The sequence below is a fragment of the Labrus bergylta genome, chromosome 1 (genome assembly GCF_963930695.1).
Source record: "Labrus bergylta chromosome 1, fLabBer1.1, whole genome shotgun sequence".
NCBI classification, from domain to species: domain Eukaryota; kingdom Metazoa; phylum Chordata; class Actinopteri; order Labriformes; family Labridae; genus Labrus; species Labrus bergylta.
The window spans coordinates 1,200,352-1,215,110 of record NC_089195.1 but is presented as its reverse complement, the minus strand read 5'-3'; positions in this window follow the sequence as shown (position 1 = coordinate 1,215,110).

Below are 14,759 nucleotides of genomic sequence, written 5' to 3'. Positions count from 1 at the left end.
GCATGATCAGATTCTATACATTTTGCCTTTGCATACAGCATTCAGGGAGCAGGCTAATGTCACTGGCTTGTGTTCTCAAATGAAGGTTTCTCTTTAAATTAGAAGCTTGTTGCTTTGTAGACTTTTGTGTTGCTGTCCAGATCATTTATTTTTCCTTCCACTTGCAGTGCATGGGTGCCAGCCCCTTTAACAGCAATAATCCAGAAGTCAGGAACAATGCTATGATCTCATGAAGCTTCTCATTAATCTTTTAGTCACCTGAAAGTGTCTAGGTTCTGATGGAAGAAATACAAAGTTTATGTTCCACTCTTAACTGTATTTTTTTGTTAGATGGCATTGCTAGTGTATGAGTCACAGGGTCCGTATTAAAAACATAATCAGCCAAGCTAAGAGTCTGTAGTGTTCATTGTTGAAAAAAGATTACAATATGACGCCTTTCACAAGAGATTTGAGTTTAAAACTCTGAACATGACCTACTCCTGAGCGGGTAAGGACTACACAACAATCTGCCTGGGTTATCTAGACAACTTTGTGAGGCAATCTCTGGCTTTAGGATGTTGATAAAGCATCACTCTCATTTTTTTTGCTCTGAGTGCAAGGTTTTCCTCTATGCCAATAAAAGACAAGTTTGTTGTGTGTGTGACCTGGTTTGTATTGAAGTAGACACACAGTATAAAATAAATAAAATATCAAATGGACAAAATGGAGAGGTGGCTGGCCTTTCTTGTTCAGCACAGATTCTGTTGAAGGGAGAAAACGCAGCAGCACCAGCAGTCATAATTCTCAACTCCTCCCTCATTACTAGGTCAACAACCCACAATCCCTGCATGCTCGTCTTCCATTACACAGAAGTGTCGACACTGCTCATCCAGGAAGTAGCTTTGGCTCCTGCAAATTGAATTGGGATCATTAATATTCCACTCGGGCCCCTGTGCACTCGGGCGGGGCTCTACACGGCGAGGTGGAGAGAGACGTATAATGTTTTGTCAGCATATGTACTGGGCCCTGTCCATCTGCGCGATGGGGCCTCACAGCAGCACTAAAATCTTGCTCCCCTCCTGTTACACTGCCGTGGAAAGTGGTACATTTAAGGGTGCCACATGGGGAGAGCAGGGGAAATGTTCTCTTTATAGTTCTTGGTGTATGTGTGTTTTTCTGACCTGTGTTTGTGTGCATGTGCCAGCATGCGCTTTGGAGTGTATTACACAAGTGCAAACATGCAAATTCTGGCCTTTCATGACCATGTGAGTTGTGCAGCTTACACTACAAGTCCCTGTTCACCATACTTCAACAGAGGTCACCTGTTTGCAATCTGGGGACTGTTCTTTCTCTTCCCCTTCCTATTACCCCATTAGCTTTTCCCCTGAGGCACCTTATCCTTACTGCCATCTGCTGGCACGGCATGCATACTGATTAATTAACAAACGCATCTAAAAACAGTCTGGGCACTCATTAAAACACTCATTATATAGGACATCCACAGGGCTACATGTCAGAAGTGTGTCACAGATTCCTTAAGTTTTTGAGCTTTGAGGTTCAGCAAACTCTTGGTTTTTGCTTCCCTCGCTCTCTGCCCTCGTCCTCGATAACATCGGGAGCTGAGCTGAAAAAAGGAAGTAGCTTGGGAATCATCCTCTAATAGGGGCCAAGAAAGGGGGGATGATTGAAGTGATGAGGCTTCAAGGAAAGGTCGAAGATTTGAGGTCCAGCCAGGCATATTGTGTGTTGCAGAGATGTCAGATCCGACAGAAGTACGATCATGAGCCCCCGGGGAATTATTGGCTATTAGATGTTTTATGGGCATTGTTTAAGACGCAAATTGGTTGGACCTCCAATAGGATCTTTACATTATTGGATGTATTTTTTACATTTGTGAATGTGTGCCAGAGTGAGTTCGGGAATATTTATGCACAGATTGTAAGATTGTAACCACTTATACCCCCCGCTGCTCCTGGAGATTCAAATCGAGGTTAAGTATTATCTTGCGCTTACACACAATCACATGCACTCGTGCACACACTTTTGGATAACCTCCTTAATGCAGGATCAGTGGATCAGCGACGAGGAAGTATTGATTAATTGCAACTGATGTGACCTAGTGCCATAAAGAAAGAATTGAAAAACAATGTTAAAGGAAGACAAAACAGGATGGAGTTGGTGGAGGTCTTTTCTCAGCCACACACACACACACACACACACACACACACACACACACACACCACACCACACCACACGGACACATAAACCATTATCTGGAAACATCTGTCCACCCTTTTGACCCGCCTCAGCTCAGGTCAAATAAGGCCGATTAGGCTGTAGTGAGATGGATGGGAAAGATACAGATTGAAGAGTGTGTGTGAGTATGTCAGTAACCTTGTCTGGTTTTTATGTTGCGTAGTGTAATGTGTGTCGCAGGCCAGAGGGCTGAAGCAGTATAATCCTGACAGTCATGTCTATCACAGTAAGGCACACATGAGCACTGGGAAGATTCCTCAAGTGTAGTGCCACAACAGTGTGTTTGCTTCTACTCTACTTTAGTTCTATGGAAGAGGGAATTAGGGGATCCATTCAAATTCTGATAACAATGACAAATTAGGTTTAGGTTTATAGGAGGTAAATCACAAGCAAGGGTCAAGATGTTTGGTGTTGGAAGCATTGTGTGTAGTCCAAGTGGTCTGCTCAGCTGGCTTAGGTTCACTGTAAAATCAAAAAGTCCTACTTACTTGTAATTCATAGCCATTTAAAGTAATATGATTTAAATTGAAACTAAGAAAATAAAATAAAAATGATACACTATAGAATACATTGGTACAATGTTTAAATATATAATTAAGATGGCATTACGCATGGCTACATAAAGCAGTGGTTAATCCAGGAGGGTCAGTCAGGCCAAGAATAAGGAGAGAAAAATGGATTGACAAAACAACTAAATCCTTAACAAAAATTAAGAAAATGTACAAGTACAAGTTCATTTGGCTAGGGATTTTTTCTTTGTTTTGAATAAAAGTTTTTATCGTCAATTATCATCTCAAAATCAGAAAACTTTCAATTCCGAGGCAGTCGGGATGCTAACTTTAAAAAGAAACTCAAACAACGCGTTTTTTTGCATGACAGTCTGGAAACCCAAGAGCTATTATCAAACAGCCTAAACATTTCAATCTCTACTAACTAAGTGTCTATTTTTAATTGCACAGTTTAAGTTTGATTCATCTAGGGGTATTCTTCAAATCTTTTTTCAGGTTAATATGTATGTATGGGGAGGGGGGGGGGGGGTTAATTTGTAACAAATGTTTCATGTCATGTACATCTTTTTAACCTGCTACTGGATGCTTTGAATTTCCCTCGGGATCAATAAAGTATCCATCTATCTATCTATCTATCTATCTATCTAACAAACATCAGTTTATAAGTGAAGGTAATAATCCAGTTATGTAAAGGTCTTAGTTTCTCTTTAAAGGAACTTTATTAGTTGTTAATTTCATGCACTGACCCTGTGTCATGTTTATGTACTGTTCTTATTTACTGTGTGGAAGCGAGAATGTGTCAGTGGGTGTGTGTCTGTGAATCTGCCTCTGATTGGACAGTTCAGACAGAATTGCTGCGACTGGATTGGACCATGACTGATATTTTTCTGCCTTCATAAACACATCAGAATAAATGAAGGGAAACACACTTTGTCACTAGTATTCATACTTTAATGACTTGTAAAAGTCTCACTGATGTTTAGACATATAGACACCATAGACTCTGAATTAGCTTGCAGATTTTCCTTGCAGGTCAGTTGTCTACCGCTCTGTGTTGCACATACTGTATCCCCTGACTGCAGGAGTCTATGTTAAGCTGTGTCTGGTGCAGCGCTGGCCTCCTTAAGTATTTTCACTTGAGTCTCACGGTATGTGAGCTGAAACCCCTCAGGCTCAAATCTGTGTGCTTGGAACTGTTCTGTTAAGTGATGGCAAGCTAAGCGGCAGCCTTGTCTGTGCCGATATACATTAATGGAATTTAGCCTAAACAAGATAGTAAGCGTGTTGTCTGTGTTCATTTACATCAACCTCTTCACAAAACAAACACTCTACTCACTGTAAATACCACAGACACAATCCTGTAATCAACATATAGCTATTTCACCAGCATACACACCAATGGGTTTAAACATAATCAAAGAAATGAAAGATGTCAGATCCTCCTGTCAAACAGAGCAGAATAATGAAATGTTGAAATGATTTTTCTTAGAACAACTTCAAATCAGCTTTTGACTGTGCACAAATTCAATTCAACTAAAGATGTGCCGCCGAGCTCCTCTGCTCACTTGTTGTCTAGAATTAAGGAGTCTTTTAACTAAAAACAACAGAATTTATGTGACATAATAGGGGCCAAAAGTGGACAGAATTTTACACTGCCTGCTTCCCTTTAGTAGTATTGTTTCCAAGAAGAGGAATTTCCTCTCAAAATGCATGACTGCGTGTATCTCTCCTGTTGTGTTCAAATCGTAGGATTTTGCAGACCTGCACTTTTCTTCATCAACTTTGCTGGACTTAATCAATAAAAGCTGATCGGAGAGTATGAGGAAGAAAAGAAGAAAGAGTCGGCGATATCTTCTTCATTATATATTTAAAAGGTGCCTCAAAAGGCCAACGGAGCAGATGCAAATGATCACTCAGTCACAGACCTTATGGAACCTGCCAGGTTGACTCCCACAGCTGTAAAGCTTCAAGTTTTACTACCGCAATTTACACTAGAGCTTTTTTTATGCTCTCATGTTGGGAGAAATAATCACTTATCAAATGCAGTGACTAGATTTAACTTTAAAGCTAAGACTCCATCGTTTACTTTGCAGTCATAAGCACACACACACACACACACACACACACACACACACATAGCACCACTCTTAATAAGGACATGCCTCGTCTGCCAAATCCACATCAATATTTCATATATACCACACTATTTATCCACTTCGTTTATCATTTATGAATGTTATTTATTGTGTGTGTGAGTGCGCATGCAGAAGATTTTTTTGTGTTTATACGTCTTTTGTAAGTGTGCCATTTAGATAATGTCACGGCAGGCCATAAGCTCCTCTGGCATCTCTAACGATGGTAGACAGCAATCGACAAGGCTATTCTCTCTGAATAAACAAGTGCCCCCTCTTCTGAACACTCAACCCTTAATTATTCATACAGAGCTGAATGGGACATTGTTTATCAAGGCTTTGGCACTAGGGGACCTTGTGCTCTGGGCTATAGACCTATGTCTGTGTGTGTGTGTGTGTGTATGTGTGTGTGTGTGTGTGTGTGTGTGTGTGTGTGTGTGTGTGTGTGTGTGTGTGTGTGTGTGTGTGTGTGTGTGTGTGTGTGTGTGTGTGTGTGTGTGTGTGAGAATGCAGGGAGGGGAGTGAAAAAGATATTGAACTATCTCATGCACAGGCAGCCAACATTCTAATTGGTAATTAAAATACCTTTGACAAACTAGCTTTAGCTGTCTGCTTGCTATTGGTATGCTAATGAGGGATGAACAGGTAAACTGTGTTCCCACTAGAGGGAAAGAGAGGCTGAGGAGAGTCTGTGATGACACTAATGTGTTCTCTTTAAAACAGCTTTTTAAGAGTAAAAACGATCTTAGCCCAGTGAGTGTTTCAGCAGTTTTAAAGAAATAATCTCCCTCAATCTTTTTTTGTTGTTGTCGATGATGCAGCACTTTTGTGTTGTTTTGTCTTGAAAATGTGATAAGCTCAATTGAACTTGATGTGCACATACACTGCCAACAGATTTCTCTAGCACCAATGTATCTTTCTTACCCCTTATTCTTCTACCTTGAGGGTTTGTTGAATTTCTGTCCACAGCAAACCGTGACAAGCTTACTGTATGTGAGTACATTCAAAAATGTGTTTTCATCCAAACAACAATCTCACTGGGCAGGACAAGTTATAGTTTAGCACTCACAATGTTACTAGCAAGAGCGTAATGGAACTAATTAAACACATATATTGTTCTGTCCTCTAGACAGGGACACTGGGAGTCAGTTTCATCTGTGGGTTGCTGAGAGTCTTTCTGTATGATTTCATTTATTCATCAGGGACGATACATGTAGGCATTGTTACATCTAATTAAAATGCAAACGATGCAACGTATGAAGGACTTCTAGCCATGGCTCATTTTCAGTCCTTGTGGCTGGTAAGGCTTTTAGGAATTAAAACAACAAAATAAACCAAATAACAACACTATAAAATAGACAGGCAGAGACGTAGATAAATAGAAATGAACAGTAAAGCAGACAAAGACAGGCAGATTGATGATAATGATTCAAATGTAAGAATATAGAACAATAACCAAAATTAAAACTAAGAACAAACAAAATGAAAAAAATGCTGTGCTATATGAAAGATATAACTTTGTTTAAGCCGTTGTTTAGCCTTGTTATTAAAAGCTTTTGAGTCAGTTAATGTTTGTATTTCTGATGGTAGGTTATTCCATTGGTTGGCCTTAAACCAGAGACTGCCTCATGGTGTCATTCTTTCTACTGCGCTAATTCATCTATTATTAATTAATTTCAATATACACGGTTATTATTAATTTTTCATTTCAATTCAATTTATTTTGTATAGCGTTAACTCATAACAAGTGTTATCTCAAGACACTTTACAAAAAGCAGGTAAAATACCTTACTTTTTGTCTGTTAACATTACAAAAGAGCAGGTAAAAAGACCTTACTCATTGTTATGTTACAAAAAGCAGGTAAAAGACCTTACTTATTGCTATATTACAAAGACCCGGCCTATCCATCATGAGCACTTTAGCAAAGCAGCAAAAGTTACAGTGGTAAGAAAAAACTGCCTTATTAAAAGGTAGAAATCTTCGGCCGGATCCCCAGCTCGGGGTTGATTACTGAAAGTATTATCAGCAGCTCATACCCGCTAGAGAACATTTTACACTTCAATAGACAACAATCCTAAAGTTTGTTATTAGTGAACAGAGCAGTGAGGGTGGCGAGCGGATGGGCAGACATATAGATGCTTGTTGTACCCATGTTGTTCTAAACTGAGTTACATTGGAACAGATGATCAATTGAGGTTCTTTTGTTCTTGTCCATCCACCTCTGCACTGTCCCTCACTCTGGCTTATCTGTATGAACTCTCTCTCTCTCTAATGGGGCAAGCCCACTTGCGAACCAAGCTAGCAGTTCCACTTTTTGTCCGCTTGAGTCCCTCATACATCAAATAAATAATGTTGTTTTAATTTAAAATACTCCTTCATTCTTGAAAACAAGTGAGCAGAGGAGCTGGGCAGCGGTTCTGAAGCCAAATGTAATTTGTGCATGGTCATTAGTTGATCTGAAAATCTAGTGCAACATGCCTGCTATGTCAAACAGGATAATCTGACCCTGTATACTCAAATATTTAAACTCTGAGCTGCTGTAAATTGTATCACTCTGCAGGAAGAACATTAAACAAGGTACAGGCTCTACTGTAGTAAACAGACCAAAAAAGAAATCCCACATTCTGGTGTTCTACATCTATATATAGAACAGGGTAAACATAAAAGTACACTTTCTGATAAGCTGACGGTTTTATTTGTGCCCGATTTTAATTACACTCGAGGGCGGCTGTGGCTCAGTTGGTATAGTCATTGTCTCTCAACCGGAGTGTCCTTATTGCTCCCTCTGCTTCAGCGGCGGTGTGTTTGAATGGGATTAGTTACTTCTGATGGTGTCACTACACAGCAGCCTCTACCATCAGTGTGTGAATGTGTAGGTGTGACATGCAGTGCAAAAGTGCTTTGAGTAGTCAAAAGACTAGAAAAGCTCTATACAAGCTCAAATCTATTTACCATTTACCCCTACTTGCCTGGAGATGCACTTTTGTCATTTTCAAACTGCTATAATTTGTTGTTTCAAAAACAAATGATGTACCACTTAATTGTTAGAACAAAGAACCTCTACACAACTGGTCTAAAATGTAAAGCATCTCTTTCCAGTTTCTAAAAATCCATATAAAATAAGAGGGACACCCTGATTTATTTCAAGCCAATAACCCTAGAATAAGCCAGAAGTGTTAGAGATCCTTGTTTGCAAAGGGTTTCACAGTCAAATGTATCACTCAGTGTAAATGATTGAATAATTCATCACCTTTATGACACTTGCCTGCTGGCAGCAGAAACAGATGTTAAAAATAATAACTATTATAATCTTGACGCTGATGGTCTCATATGGCTTTGTAGGTTATATACTGTAGAGGCTTCATCACCATAGAGCCACATAAACTATCACTCAAACTACCCTGAGATGTATCAGAAATAACAAGAATACAAAGTTCTAACATGACCTTCTTCTCCATGTTTTTTTTTTTTTTGTGTTAATGTCACTTCCTTGTGGCATTTAAAGTCTGGTAGCATGTCATCATGTTTTAGTGACTTAAATGCCACGTTAGTAATTACAAAGGAAATGGCAATGCTTTTATGCTACAGGTGTATCTTTCTGCCGTGTAACGCATAATTATGGTGTCAGCTTGGACTAAATGAAGACCAAAGTCTTTGCAGGGTGCTTGCAAGGTGGAACTTGTCAAGATTCACCGACTAGTGCATTAAACTTTACAGTTATTTTCTAACTTTTGAGAAAAAAAAGGGGGATTCAATTATCTTAAGTATAGTTGTTACCAATGCTGGTAACAATGCAAGGTCTTCACATTAAGGAGGCAAGAAACGGACGTCTGTCCCTCTATCATCATTTTCACCTTTACTTCTCCTTCAACCTTCTTTTACAAAAGCCAGCCTCCTCTATACTCACTTCCTCACCTTCCTATCTCATCATACAATGCCACCCCTCCTTCAACCACTACACCATCCTGATCTGCATGCTCCTCAGAACTCCCCCTTCTCATCCCTTCTACCACCTTCTCCCTGCCTCCCTTTTTCTCCCCAATTACAAAGCACTGTCAGCTGGGTTGTCAGTGAGGCACTGAGGAGTGCAGGGCCTAAGCAGAGGCATGGCTGTTTGATCATTCTCTGCAAATCCGCACAGAAAGCCACCCTGGATAAGCACACACTTTAAAGATAACCTCCTTGTATTATTTAAATGGTAATAGGCTTTCTATGGGCTCAAACCTACATTTATTATTGTGCAAATGAGCTAATTTCCCCATATCTGTGCTGTCGTTAGAGCTGGCATGTTTAGTTGTCTGAACATAATTAGAATTATTGTACTGTAAGGAAGAGAGAAGAGGACGAGAGAGAAAAGGACAGTGAAGAGAAGGGAGCTCATCGCGGGACAAGCTGAAAGTTTCCTTTGAGAAAGAAAGAAACATTCCCACTTTCTTTTCATCCTACAGATTTATGGATCATCCTAATTTCCCCCTCTTCGTTTCGTCTGTCCAATGAGTCTTCTGGCACAATTTTTCTTCTGTGAAGGAGCTGCTTTGCTCTAAGTGTGGGAGTGGAGAAAAGCGAGAAAGGGAGAGACAATAGCAAATAATGTACCATGGATATACAGATGGTGCTGAGAGTACAATCAATGTGGGACAAATCAATTTCAATATCAGGGATCTGTTGGAGGCCCTCAAGCCCTGCTGCAGCAAACCAAAGACAGCTCTGATGTATAACCCTCAGTGAGACAACATTGTGAACGAGAGTGTGTGTGTGTGTGTGTGTGTGTGTGTGTGTGTGTGTGTGTGTGTGTGTGTGTGTGTGCGCGTGTCTGCGTGTGTGTGCATGTTTGTTAGTTAGGACTATAAAACAGAGCACTTAGACGTCATGTAGAGACAGTCAGTTTTATTTCACCCACCATGGATTTCTCCAGTCAGATTACAATTTCCATATACAAGCTGAAAAGCAATGGATGCCTGATTACATCCACTTTGTATAAAAAACCAAACTCTATTTGGAAGGCATCAGTTACACTGTGTCAATGATTATTCTGTAGTACCATTTAAGTCTTTGAAAGCAGGAATTCAACATACATCACAAGTAAAGGCACAGGAAAGTGCTGCATTGCACATTCTTTGTTGACAAAGATTTCCTAACATTCCCAAGAGTTATTTACATCATATTTTAATATTTATATCCTCTCCATTGGCATGTTCAATCTACATTCAGTTTAAATAATTTCTGTTCTTTTTTCTTTTCTTTTTTTTGGGCCATGTTTGCCTGTAATGATGGGACAGCTGAAGAGAGACAGGACATATTTGGAGGACAGAGAGGGATTGACCAGAGGCGCTGCTTGTCAAAAGGCAAGGCAGGCAATTACTTGGGGCCCCAGACCAGTAGGGTGCCCCTGAGGGCTAACAAACTTAAACCAAAGCACTAACCAAAATGTGTAAATTTTGCAACAATCGTAAGAAAAAACCTGCCTAAGGGGACCACATCTGACAGCACTCCCTTTCATTGCCCTGCTAAGCATAGCATGTTGTATCATTGCTGTGAAAACCAAAGTTCGTCATTGAAAGTCAACAAAGAAAAATAAAGAGAAATTATCTGTCTACAGGAGAGAAAAAAGAAACAGGGAGAAAAGAGGAAGAGGAGTAAGCGTTAGGACACTGGTGTACATGATGGTGATGAAGGCGGGTTGGAGGGCCCCCCATCTAAGTTTTGCCCAGGGCTCCAGCAGACTCTAGACTCACCACTGATAGACGATAAGGACCATAGCCTCTGTCTATGGGCTGCATGCTGTAACCCCTAAAATTAACCTGCAGCCTGATAAAAGATTAATTCAATGTGATCATAGTTTGAAATCAGTTCCTCATTGGCTCAAAAATATTACAATTTTAAAATATGTAAGTGATGTTTATAAAAGGCATGTTAATACTGAATGAGCTGATTTCCTAAGAATGGATTGCAGCCTTATTAAACAGCTCCAAATGAATCCTTTGCGTGTATTTTGTGAATGAGAGAATGTCTATTCAACTTATTTGCACAGGTTAAGAAGGCACAAAAGCTGCACACTGCTCCAATCATAAGATATTAGTTTCAAACAGAGAGTACCAAGGACTTGCTTGAGGCATAGGCAATAAGGGTGATCTCATAGGACACCTGTTTGTAGGGGGCTGCTGGTGTTCGCACCAAACATCATAAAAGTAGTCACAAATTCAATGAGAAATGTCACACTGTCCACTTCTTCACTCCTCTACTTCTGCTCGTTTCAGTGTCTCTCTCTCTCTCTCTCTGTCTGTCTCTCTCTCTCTGACTCTGTTTCTCTCTCTCTCTCTCTGTCTCTCTCTCTCTCTCTCTCTCTCTCTCTCTCTCAGTCTCTCTCTCTGTCTCTCTCTCTCCCTCTCTGTCTCTCTCTCTGTCTCTGTCTCTCTCTATCTCTTTCTCTCTCTCTCTTTCCCTCTCTCCCTCACTACACACTTCACAATTCAAGTTCCAGCAGCAGATCAGAGATGTCTCAGGGTTCATGTCCTGGTGCAAAAAGAAAGCAGTCTCTTCTGACTGTTCTGAAACAAAAGTAAGACCCTAGTAACTTTTTTCAAAATGTCGCCTAATAAGGCTATACATTTCTTTTCATCATGAGGTGCTATTGTTTAATTAGCTGATAATACAGCATGATTTTATGAGAGCCAGTCAGAAAGAGAGAGAGAGAGAGCTTGAAAAGTAATACCCTAGATCCATATTGAATCATACAATCAGCTCTTTGTTTGATTTCCGTGTTGCATGAAATGTATAAAGAAGGTTCTCTGTAGCAGAAAAATGGCTTTTCTAACATTAATGAGTGTTCTTCACTTTTGTCCAACGTGATGATGCAGTACTTGGGGGTCGATGGGTCTAGAGAGCAACAATAGTGAGATCCAGCCCTGAGAGTGCTTGTGTTCCAGCTACTACCAAAATATTGAAGAGAGTGAGTATGTGTCTTAAGATAAGCAACATAAATATGGTCTTTACATTTACCTTTGCAGGTGCCATGTTATTCCATTGGAGACACATTTTAAAAAGGCTGGTAATAGATCTTCTGTCCCCTGTCTTTAAGAGACAGAGACATGATGTGACTCCTTCTTACAAGGAGACCTGGGGCCCTATTCCAGTATTTCCCTGTGATCCCTAAGAAGAGCCTGAGGACATAGCTGTGGAGAAGGATGGCTAGGCAACCTGGCTGCCAAACTTCCTGAAACACCTGCCAACATAATAATAGCCCACAAACATAATCAACCACAAACGTAATACAGATGTGCAGCGTAACAAATCTGCAAATATTATTGCTGTTACATCTGCAGGTCATTTTGTATCATGTTTGTATTCGGCAACTGCTTTTACGTTTGTGGGAAATGTATTACATTTGTTGAATAATTACGTGAAAAGCTACGTTTGTGGTTTATTATGTTTGTGAGCTGTTATTGGGTTGGCAGGTGTGACACTCTCCTAGACCTGGATATGAACTGTCACACCAACAAATGAAAAACAGAAGACTATGGGGGACAACGGCGGACCATTTTTTCTGCGTCGAAACCGTCAACCTGTCTTTTGGACCCAATCCCAACCAAGCTGTTTAAGGAAGTCTTTCCCTTAGTTAGCAACTCTATATTAGTTATGATCAATTCGTCTTTACTGGCAGGCTATGTACCCCAGGCATTTAAAGTAGCGGTAATCAAACCTCTACTTAAAAAGCCTGCTCTGGATTCAGGAACTCTGGCTAACTACAGGCCTATATCCAACCTTCCTTTTTTCTCGAAGATCCTGGAGAAGGTGGTAGCTAAACAGCTGTGTGACTTTCTCCATGACAACAGTTTATTTGAGGAGTTTCAGTCAGGATTTAGAGTCCACCATAGCACTGAGACTGCACTAGTTAGAGTTACAAACGATCTACTTCTAGCTTCAGACAGGGGACTTCTGTCTGTGCTTGTCTTGTTAGATCTTAGTGCTACCTTTGACACCTTTGACCATCGGATCCTGTTGTACAGACTGGAGCATTTGCTTGGAATTACAGGGACTGCTTTAAGTTGGTTTGAATCCTACTCATCAGACCGATCTCAGTTTGTACATGTTAATGATGAGTCCTCTATGCACACTAAAGTTTGCCATAGAGTCCCACAAGGTTCAGTGCTTGGACCAATTCTCTTTACATTATATATGCTTCCTCTGGGAAATATTATGAGGAAACACTCCATACAGTTTCATTGTTATGCAGATGATACTCAGCTTTATGTATCAATGAAGCCCGATGGCACCAGTCAGTTATGTCAGCTAGAAACGTGCCTTAAGGACGTTAGGACCTGGATGACCAGAATTTTTTTGCTACTGAACTCAGACAAGACTGAAGTTATTGTGCTAGGCCCTAAGAACCTCAGAGAGACTAGTGATTTGACTGTCCTTAGTGACATCAGCCTGGCATCTAGCACCACTGTTAGGAATCTAGGAGTTCTTTTTGATCAAGATATGTCTTTTAGCTCTCACATCAGTCAAGTTTCAAGAACAGCCTATTTTCACCTTCATAATATATCCAAGATCAGGAATATCCTGTCGCAAAATGATGCAGAAAAACTAGTTCATGTATTTGTTACCTCCAGACTGGATTATTGTAACTCTCTTTTGTCAGGGTGCTCTGGCAAGTCTCTAAAGACTTGTGTACTGACCAGAACCAGGAAATGGGACCACATCACTCCTGTCTTGGCTTCTCTGCACTGGCTCCCTATACAGTCTAGAACAGAATTCAAGATCCCTCTTCTCAACCTACAAAGCGCTAAATGGCCAGGCACCATCTTATCTTAAGGAGCTAGTAGTGCCGTACTGTCCCTCGAGAGTGTTGCGGTCCCGGAGTGCAGGCCTGCTGGTGGCACCTACAGTCTCTAAGTGTACTATGGGGGGTACCCCCCCCCCCCCCCCACTGGATCGTTGGTTGATGGTCTGCCAGAACAACCCCCCCCCCCCCCCCCCCCTCCCACCGGATTGTTGATGGACGGTCTGCCTCCCCCCTTGCTCCCTATCCATCTTCCTGGATCTTATCCCATCTCTCCCCCTATCCCTTTCCAACCCCGGCGCAGTCTAGGCCTGTGAAGGCTTTTTCGTCATGAGCCGGGGATCCAGCCGAAGATTTCTGCCTTTTAATAAGGCAGTTTTTTCTTACCACTGTAACTTTTGCTGCTTTGCTAAAGTGCTCATGATGGATAGGCCGGATCTTTGTAACATAGCAATAAGTAAGGTCTTTTACCTGCTTTTTGTAACATAACAATGAGTAAGGTCTTTTTACCTGCTCTTTTGTAATGTTAACAGACAAAGAGTAAGGTCTTTTTACCTGCTTTTTGTAAAGTGTCTTGAGATAACACTTGTTATGAGTTGACGCTATACAAATAAATTGAATTGAATTGAATTGACATAAATGCAAACAGCCAAATTCTTCACTCTGACCTCACACAGATTTTTTTCTTGCCAGCCCTCTAGATTATTTTCCATTTGAGCTCATCGGTTGAGCTAATGTGAGAACTTACCAGTAAATATCCAGGAGAATTCCAAGCGAGTGGGAGTAGGTGATATATTGTACAGTATATTGTATGTGCAACTGGCCAGATCTCTGTTGTCATCAGCTTCAGACTATGCCACTTTCCCTTTTTTGCGTCATGTACTACCTCCTCAGGAGCGCATACGTGAAAATTCAAAATGACCAAGAGTTGGGAAGGTGGCACCTAAGAAGCTAAACAAACGTGCTACGGTTTATTGTCGGAGATGTTGCTAGAGTAGCAGGATATACCGTTGGCATGTTTGTCAGCACCAGTGCCTTTAAGCTTAGACGTAGCTGCATTTTAAACTTGCACAATGTGAGTTTGAGTAGACTGCAGTGAC